The following is a 21,179-nucleotide window of genomic DNA, read 5'->3' as shown; positions in this document are numbered from 1 at the left end:
GGGTGGCTGTGGGTCACCGCACATGTCCCAGTTATACCTGTCTCTTTGTGGGGTATGTGGAACATTCCTTGTTTCAGTCCTATTTTGGCTCCACCCACAAGTCTTTCTCTGATATATCAATGATATCATCGGTGCTGCTTCCCTCTCTCATCTGGAATTGTAAAGTTCATTGATTTCACTTCCAATGTAGCCCTGACTCCTCCCTTTCCTTCCTCGACATCTATTTCCATTTCTGACGATAGACTGTCCACTAATATCCATTATAAACCTACCGACACCCTCAGCTACCTGGGCTATCCGTCCTCGTACCCTGTCCATTCCGTTCTCTCAGTTCCTCCATCTCCATTGCACATGTTCTGGTGATGCCAACTTCGACAAGGGAGCCTCAGTAATGTCCATGTTAGTCTTCCACGAAGGATTCCCCAACACCGTCGTCAACAGGGCCCTCAACTGGGTCTGACCCATCTCCCGCACGTTTGTCCTCATCCCCTCCCACAACAACGATAAGGTTCCCCTTGTCCTTACCCAACATCCCATCAGCATTGCCATCCAGAAGATCATCAGCCCCCACTTCCGCCACCTCCAGCAAGATGCCACCACAGGACACATATTCCCCTCCTCTCCCTTGCCTGTCTTCCGCAGGGACCATTCCCTCTGGGGCACCCTGGTCCACTCTTCCTTCATTCCCAACACACCCCCCACAGCATCTTCGCCTGCAGGTGCTGAAGGTGTAACACCTGCCCATTTCCCGCCTCCCTTCTCAGTATCCAAGGGGCAAACACACTTTCCAGGTGAAGCAGGAGAAAGTGGGGACTGCAGATGCTGGAGATCAGAGTCGAGAGACTTGCACTGGAAAAGCACAACCGGTCAGGCAGCATCCGAGGAGCAGGCGAATCGGCATTTCGAGCAGAAGCTCTTAATCTCCTGCTCCTCGGATACTGCCTGACTGGCTGGGCTTTTCCAGCACCACACTCTCGACTTCCATGTGAAGCAGAGCTTTACCTGTATTTCACACAATTTAGTCTCCTGCATTCGCTGCTCGCAAAGTGGTCTCATCTACATTGGGAAAAATGAAGCATAACCTGGGTGACCGCTTTGCAGAACATTACGTTCTGCCCACAGAGAAGATCCTCAGCTTTGTTATGTGTCAGTTTAACACACCATCCCGTTCCCTGCCCAACACCTCTGTCTCGGGCCTGCTGCAGTCCTCCAGTGAAGCTCAGTGCAAGTTGGAAGAATATCAGCTCACTTTACACTTGGGCCCTGCAGCCATCCAGACTCAGTTTTGAGTTCAATAATTTTAGGGCCTGAACTGCCCATGTCCTAGCCCCCGACCACACACACCAGACGTTGTTACCACTGTCTGCCATTAAACACTACCTATGACTAGCCACTAACAGTCTCCATTAACCGCTATTTACCCTCCCAGCCATATCATTAAGAACTCCAACTGTTCTCTCTCTCTAGCCTCTATCCTCACCTATCATTTACTCCTTATCCCTCCCCCACCCTATCTTCTGCTTATAATCCAACTACCATGGGTTCTGAGGAAGGGTCTCTGGACCTGAAACATTAACTTTGATCTCTCTTCACAGATGCTGGCAGAGCTGCTGAGCTTTTCCAGCAACCTCTGCTTCTGATTTACAGCATCTGCAGTTCTTTCGATTTATTCCGCATTGTCGAAGTTCTTTTAGTTTACAAAGCAGGGGGTGGTGTTTAAATGTCAGAGCATATATTGTTAGGGAGCAGACATGACTGACAAAGACTCTGTACAAAAGAGAAGTGTACGTACCTTGGTTTCAACAACTGACTTCAATTACCTTAATAACAAAGTCTTTGAATCAGGGACAGGCCATTTAGGACAGAGATGAGGAGAAACTTCTTCATTCAGAGGGTAGTGAATCTTTGGAATTCAGCATCACAGAGGGCTGTATATGTTTAAGACTAAGATTGATAGATTTTGACAGGGTATTATGACTGAGGCTAGAGGATTGCACTGTCAGCCTCTCTCTCTCATAGGAACGCCACAGCATTTCTTGAAGTGGTACAACAGAGGAACCTCAATTAGCCGGCATTCGATTAACTGCATTTCAGATTATCTGAACAAGATCACAAGGTCTCGATGTTTGGCTCACTATGTTATCCGGCACTCGATTATCCGGCATTCGATTAACCGAACCGAAATACTCCCTGACCGTGTCCCTCTGAAATCGTGCCAATTGCATAACTCATCCACATTAGTTCGCAGTAAAACAAAATGTTCTGTCAGCCACATTTATTTCAAAAAGTATTGTTTTTTTATAAGAAAACATGAGTCATTCAGCAAAGTCGTATTGCAAACACTGGTCACAAGTACTCATGTCTCAGAATCTGAGTACAAACAGGTTAAAGAGACAAAAAGAATCAAGAGTGTGGACCTGGGAAAGCACTGCCAATCAGGTCAGCATCCGAAGTGCAGGAGAAACGATGTTTTGGGCATAAGCCCTTCATCAGAAAGACTATGATCTCCAGCATCTGCAGCCCTCACTTTCTCCACCTTAAAGAAACAACCATCCAAGATTCCCATATTCCTTAGATCTCAGGAAAAAACATCCCTGGATTCCAAGATGGGTCACTGAGGCAACTGGGAAAGGGAAAGAAATACAGAGTTATAGAGTAAGGAAACAGCAGGGACAGCACCTCAACCACAAGCATCAATAATAAGATGCATCAGACAGAATCTGAAACAGCAGCAAAAACAAATCTCAGACCCACTCCCCAAACACCAGCAAAATTTCCTCAGACCCACTCCCCAAACACCAGCAAAACCTCTCAGACCCACTCCCCAAACACCAGCAAAATGTCCTCAGACCCACTCCCCAAACACCAGCAAAACCCCTCAGATCCACTCCCCAAAAACCAGCAAAATCTCTTGGACAAACACCCCAAACACCAGCAAGACCACTCAGACCCACTCCCCAAATACCAACAAATCACCTCAGACCCACTCGCCAAACACCAGCAAAATTCCTCAGGCTCACTCCCAAAACACCAGCAAATCCCCACAGACCCACTCAACAAGCATCAGGAATATCCCTCAGACCCACACCCCAAACACCAGCAAATCCCCTCAGACCCACTCCACAAACACCAGCAAATCCCCTCAGACCCATTCGCCAAAAAACAGCAAACCCCTCATACTCACTCCCCAAACACCAGCAAGTCACCTCAGACCCACTCCCCAAACACCAGCAAATCCCCTCAGACACACTCCCCAAATACCAGCAAACTCCTCAGACCCACTCCCCAAAAACCAGCAAATCCCCTCAGACCCACTTGGCAAAAAACCAGCAAACCTCCTCTGACTCACTCCCCAAACACCAGCAAATCGCCTCAGACCCACTCCCCAAACACCAGTAAATACCCTCAGATCCACTCCCCAAATACCAGCAAACTCCTCAGACCCACTCCACAAACACAGCAATACCCCTCAGACCCACTCCCCAAACACTAGCAAATCCCATCAGACTCACTCCCCAAACACCAGCAATTCCCCTCAGACCCACTCCCCAGACTCCAGCAAAACTCCTCAGACTCACTCACCAAACACCAGCAAATCCCCTCAGACCTACTCCCAACTACCAGCAAACTCCTCAGACCCTCTCACCAAACACCAGCAAATCCCCTCAGACTCACTCAGCAAACACCAGCAAATTCCCTCAGACCCACTCAGTAAACACCAGCAAATCCCCTCAGACCCACTCCCCAAACACCAGCAAAACCCCGCAGACTCACTCCCCAAACACCACAAATCCCCTCAGACCCACTTCCCAAACAAAAGCAAAACCCCTCAGACCCACTGCCCAAAGACCAGCAAATCCCCTCAGACCCACTCCCCAAACAATAGCAAAACCCCTCATCAATCCCCAAACAGTGATCACACGGGGAAGGAGAGAGAGGGGGGAAGGTGGGGTGGGGGGAGAGGGGGGAAGGTGGGGTGGGGGGAGGGGGGCAATGGATAGGGGGAGAGAGAGAAAGAGAGAGGGAGGGAGGGAGGGACTGAGGTCAGAGGCCACCCTCCACATTGTACAGTAAACACCAGCTCCAATAGCCAGTTACAGTGATCTGCTCCGAACTGGATCAATTCTGTTCATACCTCAGGTATTGGCAGAGCTGGCTCAGGTTGTGTTTTCTGCAGAAGAGGTATTAAAAATACTTCATTCTCAGAGAGACAGATTCAGAGTATGTGACAACCAAAGGCAAAAGCAGAGAGAAATATCCACACAACAATAACACAGAATGAAAATTTGTGATACGAATGTACAGAGACAGATATAGAGACAGAGAGAAGTAAGAGGTGCATCTGCATACACAAACACACACAATAATTAGGTACTGAATGTATCAAAAAACAGCAAACACAGAGAATGCTGGATGATTAGCTTACTGTTGTAAAATGGTGGATGATTTTCATTCTCTCTGTTTAAAAAAAAGAGAATTTTTAGTGAAGAATGTAAATGGATGAAAAGAGAGAAGGTTTCAATCTCCCTCGCCTTGTGCCCCTCTCTCCCAACACTGAACCGCTGCCAACACTGACCCGAGACCCGCACTCTCAAAAATGACCAAAGACATATATTCCTATCTGCAGCCAAAACCCACAGCCCAGCCCTGACCTGAGAACTTCCTCAGTGTGAATATCCACATTCAGGGGACTCACCCTCCACCTCACTCTCTGGGCTCCCCCACCTTTGTGGGGGCCTGACGTTCACAGTTTGAGTCTGTGATTGCTGGCTGAGCCTCTGAGGAACAGGCCCCCACTTTGGCCCATTCCTCTCCAAACTGAGAGCCTCCGCCCAGACTCTGAGCCTGAGAACTGTCCCCCAAAACGCAGAGCTTCCGCCACTCTAAACACCTCCAAAAAAACCTGAGACCTCAAAGTCTCCATGTGCGACAACCCAGGGGGCCGTACCACTCTGAAAGTTATCTGTTCCTACCTCTCTTTCTGTAGATCAAAACAAAGTTGGTGAGAATGAGGAGGATCCTGAGAACTCCAAGTACAATAGAGGTAATAACAGGAATCTGCAGTTGATACTTTGATACTGCAAAGACAATGAGAGATCGAGAGACCATTAGAGACTGGGAAAGAACAAGAGACTGAGTGGAGAGGGAGAGAAAGAGAGAGAGAGAGAGAATAAATGGACAAAAGAGAGAATGAGTGAGACAGAATAAGAGGGCATGGGAGAGATTATGAGAGAGAATGAATGCAATCCTAGTGTTTACATCCTAGAGGGATGTGGCTGAGGAAATAGTGGAGGCATTGGTTGAGATCTTTCAAAAGTCACTGGAGTCAGGGAAAGTCCCAGATGATTGGAAGATTGCTGTTGTAACCCCCTTGTTCAAGAAAGGATCAAGACAAAAGATGGAAAATTATAGGCCAATTAGCCTAACCTTCGGTTGTTGGTAAAATTCTAGAATCCATCATTAAGGATGAGGTTTCTAAATTCTTGGAAGAGCAGGGTTGGATTAGAACAACTCAACATGGATTTAGTAAGGGGAGGTCGTGCATGACAAACCTGTTGGAGTTCTTTGAAGAGGTGACAAGTAGGTTAGACCGGGGAAACCCAGTGGATGTGGTCCACCTAGACTTCCAAAAGGCCTTTGATAAGGTGCCACATGGGAGGCTGCTGAGCAAGGTGAGGGCCCATGGTGTTCGAGGTGAGCTACTGGTATGGATTGAGGATTGGCTGTCTGACAGGAGGCAGAGAGTTAGGATAAAAAGTTCTTTTTCGGAATGGCAGCCGGTGACAAGCGGTGTCCCGCAGGGTTCAGTGTTGGGGCCGCAGCTGTTCACGTTATATATTAATGATCTGGATGAAGGGACTGGGGGCATTCTAGCGAAGTTTGCCGATGACACAAAGTTAGGTGGACAGGCAGGTAGTACTGAGGAAATGGGGAGGCTGCAGAAGGATCTAGACAGTTTGGAGGAGTGGTCCAGAAAATGGTTGATGGAATTCAATGTGAGTAAATGCGACGTCTTGCACTTTGGGAAAAAGAATAGAAGCATGGATTACTTTCTAAATGGTGAGAAAATTCGTAAAGCCAAAGTACAGAGGGATCTGGGAGTGCTAGTTGAGGATTCTCTAAAGGTAAACATGCAGGTTGAGTCCGTGATTAAGAAAGTGAATGCAATGTTGTCAATTATCTCAAGAGGGTTGGAATATAAAAGCACTGTTGTGCTACTGAGACTTTATAAAGCTCTGGTTAGGCCCCATTTGGAGTACTGTGTCCAGTTTTGGTCCCCACACCTCAGGAAGGACATACTGGCACTGGAGCGTGTCCAGTGGAGATTCACACGGATGATCCCTGGAATGGTAGGTCTAACATACGAGGAACGGCTGAGGATCCTGGGATTGTATTCATTGGAGTTTAGAAGATTAAGGGGAGATCTAATAGAAACTTACAAGATAATACATGGCTTGGAAAGGGTGGATGCTAGGAAATTGTTTCCATTAGGCAAGGAGACTAGGACCCGTGGACACAGCCTTAGAATTAGAGGGGGTAAATTCAGAACAGAAATGCGGAGACATTTCTTCAGCCAGAGAGTGGTGGGCCTGTGGAATTCATTGCTACAGAGTGCAGTGGAGGCTGGGACGCTAAATGTCTTCAAGGCAGAAATTGATAAATTCTTGATGTCACAAGGAATGAAGGGCTACGGGGAGAATGTGGGTAAGTGGAGTTGAAATGCCCATCAGCCATGATTGAATGGTGGAGTGGACTCGATGGGCCGAATGGCCTTACTTCCGCTCATATGTCTTATGGTCTTATGGTCTAATAGAGAGAATGGGTGTGAGACAGAGAATTGAGTTTGAGAGAGAGAATGAGTGCAAGAGAATAACAGTGTGTGAGAGAATGAGTGAGAGAGAGAGAGAGAGAATAAGAGTGAGAGACAGAAAGCGTGAGAGAAAATAAGAGTATGAGAGACACAGAAAGCAAGAGAATAAGAGTGTGTGAGAGGGAGCAAGAGAGAGATAGCGACAGAGCAAATAAGAGATTGAGCGACAGAGTGAGGAGAGATGGCGCGTGAGAGACCAAAGAGGAGTGTGTGTGTGAGAATAAGAGAGAAAGCAAGAGAGAATAAGGGAGAGGGAGAGAGACAAAATAAGAGAGTGAGAAAGACAGAGAATAAGAGAATGTGTGAGAATAGGAGAGTGTGAGGGAATAAGAGTGTGGCGAGTGGCGAAGGTTCAAGAAAAGGAATGGGGATAACCCTGGGAATCATAGACCAGTCAGTTTTACATTTGTGGTGGGCAAATTGTTGGAAAGGATTCTGAGAGACAGGATTTATGATTATTTGGAAATGCATAGTTTGATTACAGATAGTCAGCACGGCTTTGTGAGGGGCAGGTCATGCCTCACATTCTTTATTGAATTCTTTGAGTATGTGACAAGACACATTGGTGAAGGTAGAGCAGTGGATGCGGATTCTTGCAAGTTTGATCAGGTTCCCCATGGTAGTCTCATTCAGAAAGTAAGAAGGCATGGGATGCAGGGAAATCTGGCTGTCTGGATACAGAATTGGCTGGCCCACAGAAGACAGAGGGTGGTAGTAGATGTAAAGTATCCAGCCTGGAGCTTGGTGACCAGTGGTGTTCCGCGGGGATCTGTTCTGGGACCTCTGCTCTTTTTGAGTTTTATAAATGATTTGGATGAGGAAGCGGAAGGGTGGGTTAGTAAGTTTGCTGAGACACAAAGGTTGGTGGAGTTATGGATAGTGTGGAGGGCTGTTGTAGGTTGCAATGGGCTATTGACAGGACGCAGAGTTGGGCTGAGAAGTGGCAGATGGATTTCAATCTGGAAAAGTGTAAAGTGATTCATTTTGGAAGGTGGAATTTAAATGCATATTACAGGGTTAAAGCCAGGATTTTTGGCAGTGTGGAGGAACAGAGGGATCTTGGGGTCCATATCCATAGCTCCCTCAAAGTTGCCACCCAAGTTGATAGAATTGTTAAGAAGGCACATGGTGTGTTGGCTTTCACTAGCAAGGGGATTGAGTTTAAGAGTCATGAAGTTATGCTGCAGCTCTATGAAGCCCTGGTCAGACCACACTTGGAATATTGTGTTCACTTCTGGTCACCTCATTATAGGAAGGATGTGGAAGCTTTAAAGAGGATGCTGAGGAGATTTACCAGGATGCTGCCTGGACTGGAGGGTATGTCTTATGAAGAAAAGTTGAGGGATCTCGGGCTTTTCTCATTGGAGCGAGGTTGGATGAGAGGTGACTTGATAGAGGTGTACAGGATGATGAGAGGCACAGATAGAGTGGATCGCCAAAGACTTTTTCCCAGGGCAGAAATGGCTACTACAAGGGGGCATAATTTTAAAGTGATTGGAGGAAGGTTTAGGGGAGATGTAGGCAGTTTCTTTACACAGAGAGTGGTGGGTGAGTCGAATGCACTGCCAGCAGTGGTAGTAGAGTCAGATACATTAGGGACATTTAAGTGACATGTGGATGATGGTAAAATGAAGGGTATATCGGTTAGTTTGATCTTTAGAGTAAGATAAAAGGTCAGCAAAACATCAAGGGCCGAAGGGCCTGTACTGTGCTGTCTGTTCTATCTTCTATGTTCTAGTAAATGTGTGAGAGAGAGAGTAAGTGAGAGCGAGTAAAAGTAAGAGAGAGAATAAGAGAGCGAGAGAATGAGAAAAAGAGAAGGAAAAAGAGTGAGAGACAAAGGGAAAGAAAAAAAAGAAAACGTGAGAGAGAGAGAAAAAGTGAGAGAAAAAATTGAGAAAAAGTGAATGAGAGAGAAAGAATGTGTGAGAGAGAGAAAATAAGAGTGAGAGAGAGAATAATAGTGAGACAGAGTGAATGAGAAAATCATGGAATGAGTGAGAATGAGAAATAACATGGGGAATTAGATAGAGACAGAGAGAAAGAGGATATCATATAGTGCACAAAGCCAGACCAATCATTTCCCTACTTACAGTGCCCTCAAATCTTCCCCCATCTTTTCTCACCTGAGTCTATATTCATTGACTCGATTCCCTTCCCATTTTCCCTTGAATACATCTCCGAAAGTCACTTCAAACACTTCCTACAGCAGTGACTTCCACGTTCTCATTTCTCTTTGGGTGACCACTTTTGCAACTTACAAATGGATTTCTTAGAGGATCCCTCAAACCATTAACTTCAACTTATTCTCTTCCAAACAGAAGGAATCACAGTCTCGGCATCTCGGCAAAAACCCTTTATCATTTTAAAGAATTAACCGTACACCATCCATTAGTCTTCTTTTCACAGGTTAGTTTTTGATCACTTTCTGATTTGTAAATGGTGACAGGGAAGATTCCAACCAAATGCAATCTAGGGTATGAAATAATCAGAATTACACAAGATATCCCAGGATATGCCAAGCACTATCTCTGTTCTTATCTTCTATAAATCACATGAGCATTTTGGCACATTGACAATTAATATTGTCCCTCTCTCTACCCTAGGTTGTCCTGGTCAAGCAGCGCAGCACTGACCCTCCCTGGTCTGAGTCTGGTTTCTCTCTGACAGTGAGAATCAGTCTTACCATAAATCACCTCCAGCTTCTCCTGCAGCCCGCTGTGCTCCACCTGACAGGAATACTCGGCCTGATCCTCCGGATCAAACTCATTTTCGGACCTGATAGGTCTTGTCGTGATTGGGTAAGATCCCAGTGGACAGGGTCTCATCGATCAACACTCCATCCCTCCACAGAGTTACCTCGATGGCTTGTGGGTAAAACCCAGTGACAAGACAGGACAGCCGGTTAGAATCACCCAGATGGTAAAGGACACGATGGGGGCAACTGAGGGAGAGAGGAAGAGGAGTCAGTGCAGGAACATAGAGATTCTAAATCCCAGGCATTCACTCACACTCACCCGTCCTCCACCACTCCCCTTCATCAACACTCAGCCCTCTTCACACACACTCACATCCTCCCTTCCACTCAATCACCCACACTCATGTCCTCCCCTACCTCATTCACCTACACTCACTCATACCCTTCCCCTCCATCCACACTCACTCCTCCCTCCCACTCTGCCATCCACACACACTAGCTCTCCACCTATACATACACTCACTCACCACCCTCCCTTCTCACTGCCTCCCCCTCACTCACTCACACTCACTCCCTCCATCACTCACTCCCTCCTCCTCATTTACCCACCTTCACTCACTCCCTCCCCATCACTCACCCACACTTGCGCCTTGTCCCCTCAACCACATTCATTCCCTCCCCCCTCACATCCATTCACACCCTCCCTCTACTCACCACCATGCAATCAATCCCTCCTCCCTCACACAGCCACAATCACTCCCTACCCCTCACTCGCCCAAAATCAATCCCATCCCCTCACTCAACCACACTCAGTTCCCACCCCTGCCCCCACCCTCCCACACTCAGTTCCCTCCCCGTCCTCACCCTCCCACACTCAGTTCCCTCGCCTCCAACCTCACTCAACCACTCAGTTCCCTCCACCGCCTCACTCACCCACACTCAGTTCGCTCCATCACCCTCACTCACGCACACTCAGTTCCCGCCCCACCCTCACTCACCCACACTCAGTTCCCTCTGCCACGTCACTCACCCACACTCAGTTCCCTCCCCCACCCTCTCTCAATCACATTCAGTTCCCTCCCACACCCACACTCTCCTACACTCAGTTCCCTCCCCCACCCTCTCTCACCCACACTTAGTTCCCTCGGACACCCTCTCTCACCCACACTCAGTTCCCTCCCCCCAACCTCACTCACCCACACTCAGTTCCTTCCCCCCACCCTCATTCCCCCACACTCAGTTCCCTCCCCCCAACCTCACTCACCCACACTCAGTTCCCTTCCCCGCCCTCATTCACCCACACTCAGTTCCCTCCCCCACCTTCACTCACCCACACTCAGTTCCCTCCCCGCCCTCACTCACCCACACTCAGTTCCCTCCGCCACCTCATTCACCCACACTCAGTTCCCTCCGCCACCTCACTCACCCACACTCAGTTCCCTCCCCGCCCTTACTCACCCGCACTCAGTTCCCTCCCCCGACTTCACTCACCCACACTCAGTTCCCTCCCCCACCCTCACTCACCCACACTCAGTTCCCTCTGCCACCTCATTCACCCACACTCAGTTCCCTCCGCCACCTCACTCACCCACACTCAGTTCCCTCCCACACCCTCACTCACCCACCCTCAGTTCCCTCCCCCGCCCTTACTCACCCACACTCAGTTCCCTCCCACACCCTCACTCACCCATACACAGTTCCTTCCCCCGTTCTCACTCACCCACACTCAGTTCCCTCCTCCACCCTCTCACCCACACTCAGTTCCCTCCTCCACCCTCTCTCACCCACACTCAGTTCCCTCGCCCACCCTCTCTCACCCACACTCAATTCCCTCCCACACCCTCACCGTCCCACACTCAGTTCCCTCCCCCACCCTCTCTCACTCACACTCAGTTCCCTACGCCGCCTCACTCACCCACACTCAGTTCCCTCCCACACCCTCACTCACCCACACTCAGTTCTCTCCCCTGCTCTCACTCACCCACACACAGTTCCCTTCCCCGTTCTCACTCACCCTCACTCAGTTCCCTCCCGCACCCTCTCTCACCCACACTCAGTTCCCTCGCCCACCCTCACTCACCCACACTCAGTTCCCTCGCCCACCCTCTCACCCACACTTAGTTCCCTCCCACACCCTCTCTCACCCACACCCAGTTCCTTCCCCCCTCCCTCTTTCACCCACACTCAGTTCCCTCCCATACCCTCTCTCACCCACACTCAGTTCCCAACCCCACCCTCTCTCACCCACACTCAGTTCCCTCCCCCACCATCTCTCACTCACACTCCGTTCCCTCCCCCACCCTCTCTCACCCACACTCCGTTCCCTCCCCCCTCCCTCTCTCACCTACACTGAGTTCCCTCCCCCACCCTCTCTCACCCACACTCTGTTCCCTCACCTCATCCTCTCTCACCCACACTCCGTTCCCTCCCCCCTCCCTCTCTCACCTACACTGAGTTCCCTCCCCCCACCCTCTCTCACTCACACTCAGTTCCCTACGCCGCCTCACTCACCCACACTCAGTTCCCTCCCACACCCTCACTCACCCACACTCAGTTCTCTCCCCTGCTCTCACTCACCCTCACTCAGTTCCCTCCCCCACCCTCTCTCACCCACACTCAGTTCCCTCGCCCACCCTCTCACCCACACTCAGTTCCTTCCCCCCTCCCTCTTTCACCCACACTCAGTTCCCTCCCATACCCTCTCTCACCCACACTCAGTTCCCAACCCCACCCTCTCTCACCCACACTCAGTTCCCTCCCCCACCATCTCTCACTCACACTCCGTTCCCTCCCCCACCCTCTCTCACCCACACTCCGTTCCCTCCCCCCTCCCTCTCTCACCTACACTGAGTTCCCTCCCCCACCCTCTCTCACCCACACTCTGTTCCCTCACCTCATCCTCTCTCACCCACACTCAGTTCCCTCCCCCTCCCTCTCTCACCTACACTTAGTTCCCTCCCCGTCCCTCTCTCACCCACACTCAGTTCCCTCCCCCACCCTCTCTCACCCACACTCAGTTCCCTCCGCCACCTCACTAACCCACACTCAGTTCCCTCCCCCACACCCTCTCTCACTCACACTCCCCCTCCCTCTCTCACTCACACTCAGTTCCCTCCCCCACCCACTCTCACCCACACTCAGTTCCCTCCCCCACCCTCTCTCACCCACACTCAGTTCCCTCCCCCACCCTCTCTCACCCACACTCAGTTCCCTCCCCACCCTCACTCACCCACACACAGTTCCCTCTCACACCCTCACTCACCCACCCTCAGTACCCTCCCCTGCCCTCACTCACCCATACACAGTTCCCTCCCCCGCTGTCACTCACCCACACTCAGTTCCCTCCGCCACATCATTCACCCACACTCAGGTCCCTCCCACACCCTCACTCAGTTCCCTCCACCACCCTCTCTAACCCACACTCAATTCCCTCCCACACCCTCACCGTCCCACACTCAGTTCCCTCCCACACCCTCTCTCACCCACACTCAGTTCCTTCCCCTCTCCCTCTTTCAACCACACTCAGTTCCCTCCCATACCATCCCTCACCCACACTCTGTTCCCTCCCCCCACCCTCTCTCACACACACTCAGTTCCCACCCCACCCTCTTTCACCCACACTCAGTTCCCTCCCCCACCCTCTCTCACCCACACTCAGTTCCCTCCCCCACCCTCTCTCACCTACACTCAGTCCCCTCCCCCACCCTCTCTCACCCACACTCCATTCCCTCCCCCCTCCTTCTCTCACCTACACTGAGTTCCCTCCCCCACCCTCTCTCACCCACACTCTGTTCCCTCACCCCACCCTCTCTCACCCACACTCAGTTCCCTCCCCACCCTCACTCACCCACACACAGTTCCCTCCCACACCCTCACTCACCCACCCTCAGTACCCTCCCCTGCCCTCACTCACCCGCACTCAGTTCCCTCCCCCACCCTCACTCACCCATACACAGTCCCCTCCCCCGCTGTCACTCACCCACACTCAGTTCCCTCCGCCACATCATTCACCCACACTCAGGTCCCTCCCACACCCTCTCTCACCCACACTCAGTCCCTCCCCCACCCTCTCTCACCCACACTCAGTTCCCTCCCCCTCCCTCTCTCACTCACACTCAGTTCCCTCCCCCACCCTCTCTCACCCACACTCAGTTCCCTCCCCCACCCTCTCTCACCCACACTTAGTTCCCTCCTCCCTCACTAACCCACACTCAGTTCCCTCTCCCACCCTCTCTCACCCACACTCAGTTCCCTCCCCCTCCCTCTCTCACCCACACTCAGTTCCCTCCCCCTCCCTCTCTCACTCACACTCAGTTCCCTCCCCCACCTTCTCTCACCCACATTCAGTTCCCTCCCCCACCCTCTCTCACCCACACTTAGTTCCCTCCTCCCTCACTAACCCACACTCAGTTCCCTCCCCCACCCTCTCTCACCCACACTCAGTTCCCTCCCCCACCCTCTCTCACCCACACTCAGTTCCCTCCCCCACCCTCTCTCACTCACACTCAGTTCCCTCTGTACGTACTCCAGGTAGTTCCTGAGCCACTTGACGCACTCCACCTCTGGGAAATGCTTCCACCGGTGGTTGTTGACATGCTCCTGGTCCCACCTGTTTTTGGTGCTTTCCCCCCAGGGGGTGTGTGTCACGCACACCATGCGACCTTTGTCGAAGCTCAGGAAATCCTGGCCGTCCCACCCGCACTGACTGAACCCACGTGTCGTCCCATCATCCCCCAGGTCACAGCCCATCATCTGGTATGTATGGATCCCTGTCAATCAGAGGTTAGATCAGATGGACTGTGAGAACGTTTTCCCTCGGATGGCAATGGCTAACACGAGGGGGCATAGCTTTAAATTGAGGGGGCGATAGATATAGCACAGATGTCGGAGGTAGTTGCTTTACTCAGAGAGTAGTGGGGGCTTGGCCGACCTGCCTGCAACAGTAATAGACTCGCCAACTTTAAGGGCATTTGAATGGTCATTAGATAACCATTGGGATGAGAACGGAATAGTGTAGGATAGACAGACTTCAGATTGGTTTCACAGGTTGGTGCAACATCGAGGGCCGAAGGACCTGCACTGAACTGTAATGTTCTATGTTCTATGTAACACAAGCTGTCAATCAGACAGAACAAATACAGATAATCAGGCTCAGATACAATGGAGGGTTCAGCCCATTGCCACCAGTGTCTGGCTCCCAGATCCCCAGTCCAATCCTGGTTTCTCCCCATTCCTTCAGGACGAGGCCCATCAGGGACTCACCGCCTGTCTGGTTGGTTCGGTACATGAGCTTTGGAATATCGGTTTGGAAATACAGCTCCTGTTCCTGTACCAACATCGTCTTCCATTCCCAGGCATCCTGACCGTCGCTTTCCACCATCCACTGCTCCTGGGGGATCAGTTCCTTCCGATCACTTTTGTATTTAACAAACTGGACCCCGTCCACATACCCGACAGTCGTAAACTCCAAGAAGCCAGGAATCGGAGTCACACCGGTGAAGAAATACTGGAGAGTGTGGGAGGCTGGAACAGGAGAGAGGAAGTGAGAGATCAGAGTAAGACAGCAACCCCACAGAAATGTCAGGATATGAAACCCAGAATATCAATCTTGCCCACAGCTTAATTTAGTCCCAGTTGCCAGCACTTGGCGCATATCCCTCTGAACCTTCCTATTCATATACCCATCTAGATGCCTTTTAAATGTTGTAACTGTACCAGCCTCTACCACTTCCTCTGGCAGTACATTCCATACACGCACCACCATCTGTGTGAAAAAGTTGCCTCTTAGGTCCCTTTTAAATCTTTCCTCTCTCACCTTAAACCTGTGCCCTCTAGTTCTGGACTCCCCCACCCCAGGAAAAAGATCTTGTCTATTTATCCTATCCATGCCCCTCATGATTTTATAAACCTCGGTAAGGTCAGCCCTCAGCCTCTGACACTCCAGGGAAAACAGCCCCAGCCTATTCAGTCTCTCCCTGTAGCTCAAACCCTCCAACCCTGGCAACATCCTTGTAAATCTGTTTTATTCCCTCATTGGATGAGGGTGTCGGTGGTCAGGGCAGCATTTATTGCCCATCCCTAATTGCCTTGAGGACAGTTAAGAGTCAACCACATGGCTGTGGGTATGGAGTCACATGTAGGCCAGACCAGGGAAGGATGACAGTTTCCTTCCCTAAAAGACATTAGTGAACCAGATGGGTTTTTCCAACAATCGAAAAGGGATTCATGGTCATCGCTAGTCTCTTAATTTCAGACATTTACCGGATTCAAATCTCACTATCTGCTGTGGCGGCATTCTAACCCAGGTCCCCAGAACGTGGGGATTGACAGTCCAACGATAATACCAGCCATCGCCTCCTGTCAAGCTTCACAACATCCAATAGCAGAGAGACCAGAATTGAACAGCATATTCCAAAAGTGGCCCAACCAACATCCTGTATAGCTGCAACATGACCTCCCAACTTCTTGTATTCAATGCTCTGACCAATGAAGGCAAGCGTACCAAACGCATTCTTTAGCACTCAGAATGGCAAAAGGTTATTCACAAAGCCCTAACTGAACAGGGACGAGAGCTCCACCAATGACCCAAATCCTGTGAACACCAACCCTGGTCCCTGCCATTAATACTCAGCATTCCAACATTAGAACTAAGGGACATCATCTGAGAATTAGGGCCAGACCATTTAGGAGAGATGTTAGAAAGCATTTCTGCACACAAAGGGTGGGAGATGTTTGGAACTTCTTCTATGTATGGTACTGAGTGTAAGGTCAGTTGTTAATTTGAAATCTGATAGGGAGATAATATTTTGTTTATCAAACATGCAGTATTAAGGGATATAGACCAATGACAGATATCAGGAGTTAGGCCACAGATCTGCCATGATCTGACCTAATGGTGGAACAGGCTTGAGGAGCTGAATGTGTTCCTAAGTCTCCTTTTAGTGTCCTCTGCTCCAAGGAGAATAGCCCCAGCTTCTCCAAGTCATTAAAATCCTGGAAACATATTTTTAAATCTTTTCTGCATGCTCCCCAACACTTTCACATCTCTCTTGAGATGCCTGGAATTGATCTCCTGTATCTCCAGCTTGTGTTGAACTTGTGCTTAATGCACATTTAGCATGATGTCCTTCCCTTTTGCACTTTAGCTTTTATTTATCAGGTCAGATTGGGTTTATATTCATTGGAGTTAATCTCAAAGATTGAGATGAGATCATATTGAAATGGCGATGTTGCTGAGGAGGCTTGGCAGAGTAGATGCTGAGAGGGTGTTTCCTCTTGAGGGGATTTTCCATTTAAGACTGAGATGAAGAATTTTTTCCAAGTCAAAAATGCCTGCAATTCTCTTTGCCAGAGAGCTAGATCAATGAATACATACAAGGATGAGTTTGACAGATTTAGGATCTACAAAGGAATCGATGATTCTGGGGAGTAGGGAGGTAAATGGAGTTCAGGCCTCAGTCAGGTTGGCTATGATCTCATTGAATGACCGAATAGGGCCAAATGGATGAATGGCCTATCCCCATTCTTATTTCTGATGTCCTTATGTTGGAAAGCAGGGACTGAAAGTTAGAGGATGAATACAATAAAGGGATTAGGAAAAAGTTGATGGAAGAATGTTGTTGGCCTTTATCTTGAAGATTGGGACACAAAATTTAATTTTGATCTGGAGTAACTGCATTCAGTTCTGTGCCCCTCACCTCAGGAAGGGGAGTGCAGCACACATTTGCCAGAATGATATCAGAGTGGAAAGGGTGAAGTTAGGCAAACTTCAGTTTGCAGGACAGAAGGAAGATCCAGTTGAGGTGCTGAAGATCATACAAGGTTTAAACTGCATCAATTCAGATCCCCTGGTGTGGGAGCGAAGAACAGGAGGGGATAGTCTTAAAATTAAAACTCAGTTTGTTCCAGCATGACGTCAGTAAGTACTTCAAAGGTAGGATTCATTGAGAAAGTGAAACTTTGAGATTATATTGACATGGTGGAGTGGCCAGATAGGTGGCAGATAGGATTCAATGTGGAGATATATGATAGGTGACATAGTTCGATACAAAGAACATGAGACAGAACATAAAGGGTACGACTCTAAAGGTAATGTGCAGGAGCAAAGAGGACTGAGTGGACATATACACAAGCCATTAAAGGTGGAACAATAGGTAGATGAGCCATTATTAAAAATATTCAGTGTTTTAGATTTCGTAAATAAGGGCACAGAGCACAACAGCAGGGAGGGTATGACAAACGTACATGAGACACTGATTAGACTTCAACTGAGTACTGTGATGTGGAGGTGCCAGTGTTGGACTGGTTTGGGCAAACTTGGAAGTCACAAGACACCAAGTTATAGTCCAACAGGTTTATTTGAAATCACAAGCTTTTCGAGCACTGCTCCTTTGTCAGGCAACATGCCTAATGAAAGCTTGTGGTTTCAAATAAACCAGTTGGGCTATAACCTGGAGTCGGGTGACTTCCGAGTTTGCCCACACCAGTCCAACACTGGCACCTCCACATCATGGCTACCATTGGCACCACAAACCTCTGGTTCAAAGTGCAGAGGATCTCCAAGTAGATCAACACAGACATCACATTTTGACAGAGGTGCAAGAGAGCAGACAAGATCCCGAAAGGACGACAGATCATAAACCTACTCAAGTTGATCTTACACACAGATTACACTGAGAGACTCTGCCACCACACTTCTCTCACACACTCCTCAAACATCAGCTCTACAGGAGAAAACGAAACCTGGAAATCGAGATGAAGTCCCTATTCTCAGCTGGTGCTCAGATCTCAGTGGACCAGCTACGAGACACTGCCAAGCAGACCTGACCTGCTGTGCTTTTCCAGTGCCACACACTCGACTCTGATCTCCAGCATCTGCAGCCCTCACTTTCTCCCTATGGTTAATACACTAGTGCTACTTACTGGCAGAGACTCTCTCACACAAAGAAACCAGAACGAACAGTCCAATCATTCTTGATTCACTGAACCAATTGGATCAGATATTTTGTGACAAATAATTTGCCAATAATCTTTCCACTGCCAGTCCTGGGAGCTGTGTCCCGGGAGAATGAAACTGAACCCAGTCCCAAGTTAAAAATCACATAACACCAGGTTATAGTCCAACAGGTTTAATTGGAAGCACACTAGCTTTCGGAGTGACGCTCCTTCATCAGGTGATAGTGGAAGGCTCAATCCTAACACACAGAATTTATAGCAAAAATTTACAGTGTGATGTAACTGAAATTATACATTGAAAAATTGATTGTCTGTTTAGCCTTTCACCTGTTGGAATATAGCGATAGTTTCACTTCTTTCATGTGTAAATCACAAAACCTTTTTTTAAAAAAGTTGCATTCTCGGGTTAGCTGTTAAAAATAGTGATAGCTAGACAATATGTTGAAGGTGTTTGCCCCCTGTGTTCTCTGTCTATGCCATGATGTTTAGATTGATTCTAATCTAAAAAGTGAGATAACGGAGTTTTACATAAATTCATGCAGTTTTTGAGCTCAGAGTTCTACATGAATGCATGCAGTTTTTGAGCAAAGTACAATGTAACCCTGAAAGTACAAATTCACCCCACAAAATATATGTATGCATGTGGGTCTTTGTCTGTCTGCGTGTGTGTGTCTGTCTGGGTTGGGGGTTGTGAGTGTGAGAAAGTGTGTGTGTGTGTGTAGTGAGTGCAGAGTGTCTTAAGTCTGTGAGCATGTGGGATTGTGTGTGTCTGTAAGGGTGTGTGTGGGTGTCTGTGTGCGCGTCTGTGTGTATGTGTGTCCATGTGTAAGTGTGTATAGGAGTGCCTGTGTGTGTGTGTATAGTGCAATGGTGGTCACCTGTAATGTGACATGAATCCAAGGTCCCGGTTGAGGCCCTCCTTATGGGTACCGAACTTAGCTATCAGCCTCTGCTCAGCCACTTTTCTCTGCTGCCTGTCCCGAAGACCACCTTGGAGGATGGTCACCCGAAGGTCCGAGGCTGAATGTCCTGGACCACTGAAGAGTTCCCCAACTGGGAGGGCACCCTCCTGTCTGTTGATTGTTGTACGGTGCCCATTCATCTGTTGTCATAGCCTTTGCTCGGTTTCCCCAATGTACCATGCCTCCGGGCATCCTTGCCTGCAACGTATAAGATAGACAACGTTGGCTGAGTCACATGAGTACCTGCCACGTACAAGGTGGGAGGTGTCCCCACACGTAATGGTGGTATCTCTGTCCACACTCTGACACGTCTTGCAGCGCCTACCGCGACAGGGTTGTATGGAGTTGTCCTGAGAGCCGGGCAGCTTGCTACGATCTGTTTGAGGTTTGGCGGTTGTTTAAAGGCAAGTAGTGGAGGTGTGGGGAAGACCTTGGTGACACAACACTCGCAGACTCTCCCAGAGATAAACATCGCGAAAGAGTCACACTGGGTTCCGGACGTTAGTAATCAAACAACACAAGGTTATTTGGAAGGATGAGCTTGTTGGACTCAACCTGTTGTTGTGTGATTATTTTTAACTTTGTCCGCCCCAGCACAAAAACCGGCAGCCTCACATCATGGCAGCAGAACGGCCACTCTTTTACCTGACCGCAGATACTGTCCCACCCTCGGGGGGGCGCGGTTTCCAATGTGTGTCAGATTTCCAGTAGATATACTGGACCGCTGCATATCAGCAGCTGCCAGGAGGATGGGCAGAGGCGATATGTAAAATGCAGAAAGAGGCCATTCCACCCCTCGGTACTGTCACACAGCAGTAGCAATAGGCCATTCTGCCCCTCAACGCTGTCACACAGCAGGACGAAGAGGCCGTTCAGTCCCTCGATACTGTCACACAGCAGGAGGAAGATGCTGTTCAGTCCATCGACACAGCCACTTAGCAGGAGCAAGAGGCCATTCAGCCCCTCGATACTGTCACACAGCAGAAGGAAGAGGCCGTTCTATCCATCGATACTGTCACACAGCAGGAGCAGTAGGCTATTCTGCCCCTCGATACTGTCACACAGCAGGAGCAAGAGGCCATTCAGCCCCTCGATACTGTCACACAGCAGGAGCAAGAGGCCATTCCACCCCTCCATACTGTTACACAGCAGAAGGAAGAGGCCGTTCTGCCCATCGATACTGTCACACAGCAGGAGCAAGAGGCCATTCCACCCCTCGGTACTGTCACACAGCAGAAGGAAGAGGTCATTCAGTCCCTCGACACTATCACACAGCAGAAGGAAGAGGCCATTCAGTCCCTCAATACTGTCACACATCAGGAGCAAGAGGCCGTTCAGCCCCTCGATACTGTCACACAGCAGGCGCAAGAGGCCATTCAGCACCTCGATGCTGTCACACAGCAGGAGCAAGAGTCCGTTCAGCACGGAAACAGACCCTTCGGTCCAACCTGTCCATGCCGACCAGATATCCCAACCCAATCTAGTCCGACCTGCCAGCACCCGACCCATATCCCTCCAAACCCATCCTGTTCATATACCCATCCAAATGCCTCTTAAATGTTGTAATTGCACCAGCCTCCTGTGGTAGCTCATCCCATACACGTACCACCCTCGGCGTGAAAAAGTTGCCCCTTAAGTCTCTTTTATATCTTTCCCCTCTCACCCTAAACTTATGCCCTCTAGTTCTGGACTC

At 49.4% G+C, this 21,179-nt stretch overlaps 1 pseudogene; it reads right to left on the bottom strand.

Moving 5' to 3' along the window:
- Positions 1-2,356: 2,356 nt before the first annotated feature.
- On the bottom strand, positions 2,357-18,543 carry LOC148140635 (class I histocompatibility antigen, F10 alpha chain-like; annotated as a pseudogene).
- Between the last annotated feature and the right edge of the window lie 2,636 nt (positions 18,544-21,179).

This window comes from Chiloscyllium plagiosum, unplaced genomic scaffold, assembly GCF_037043375.1.
Source record: "Chiloscyllium plagiosum isolate Xiang-an unplaced genomic scaffold, Cpla_swu_hap1 HiC_scaffold_35, whole genome shotgun sequence".
Classification (NCBI taxonomy): domain Eukaryota; kingdom Metazoa; phylum Chordata; class Chondrichthyes; order Orectolobiformes; family Hemiscylliidae; genus Chiloscyllium; species Chiloscyllium plagiosum.
Note: the sequence above shows the minus strand (reverse complement) of the source record. Positions and strands in the feature narration are given on the sequence as shown.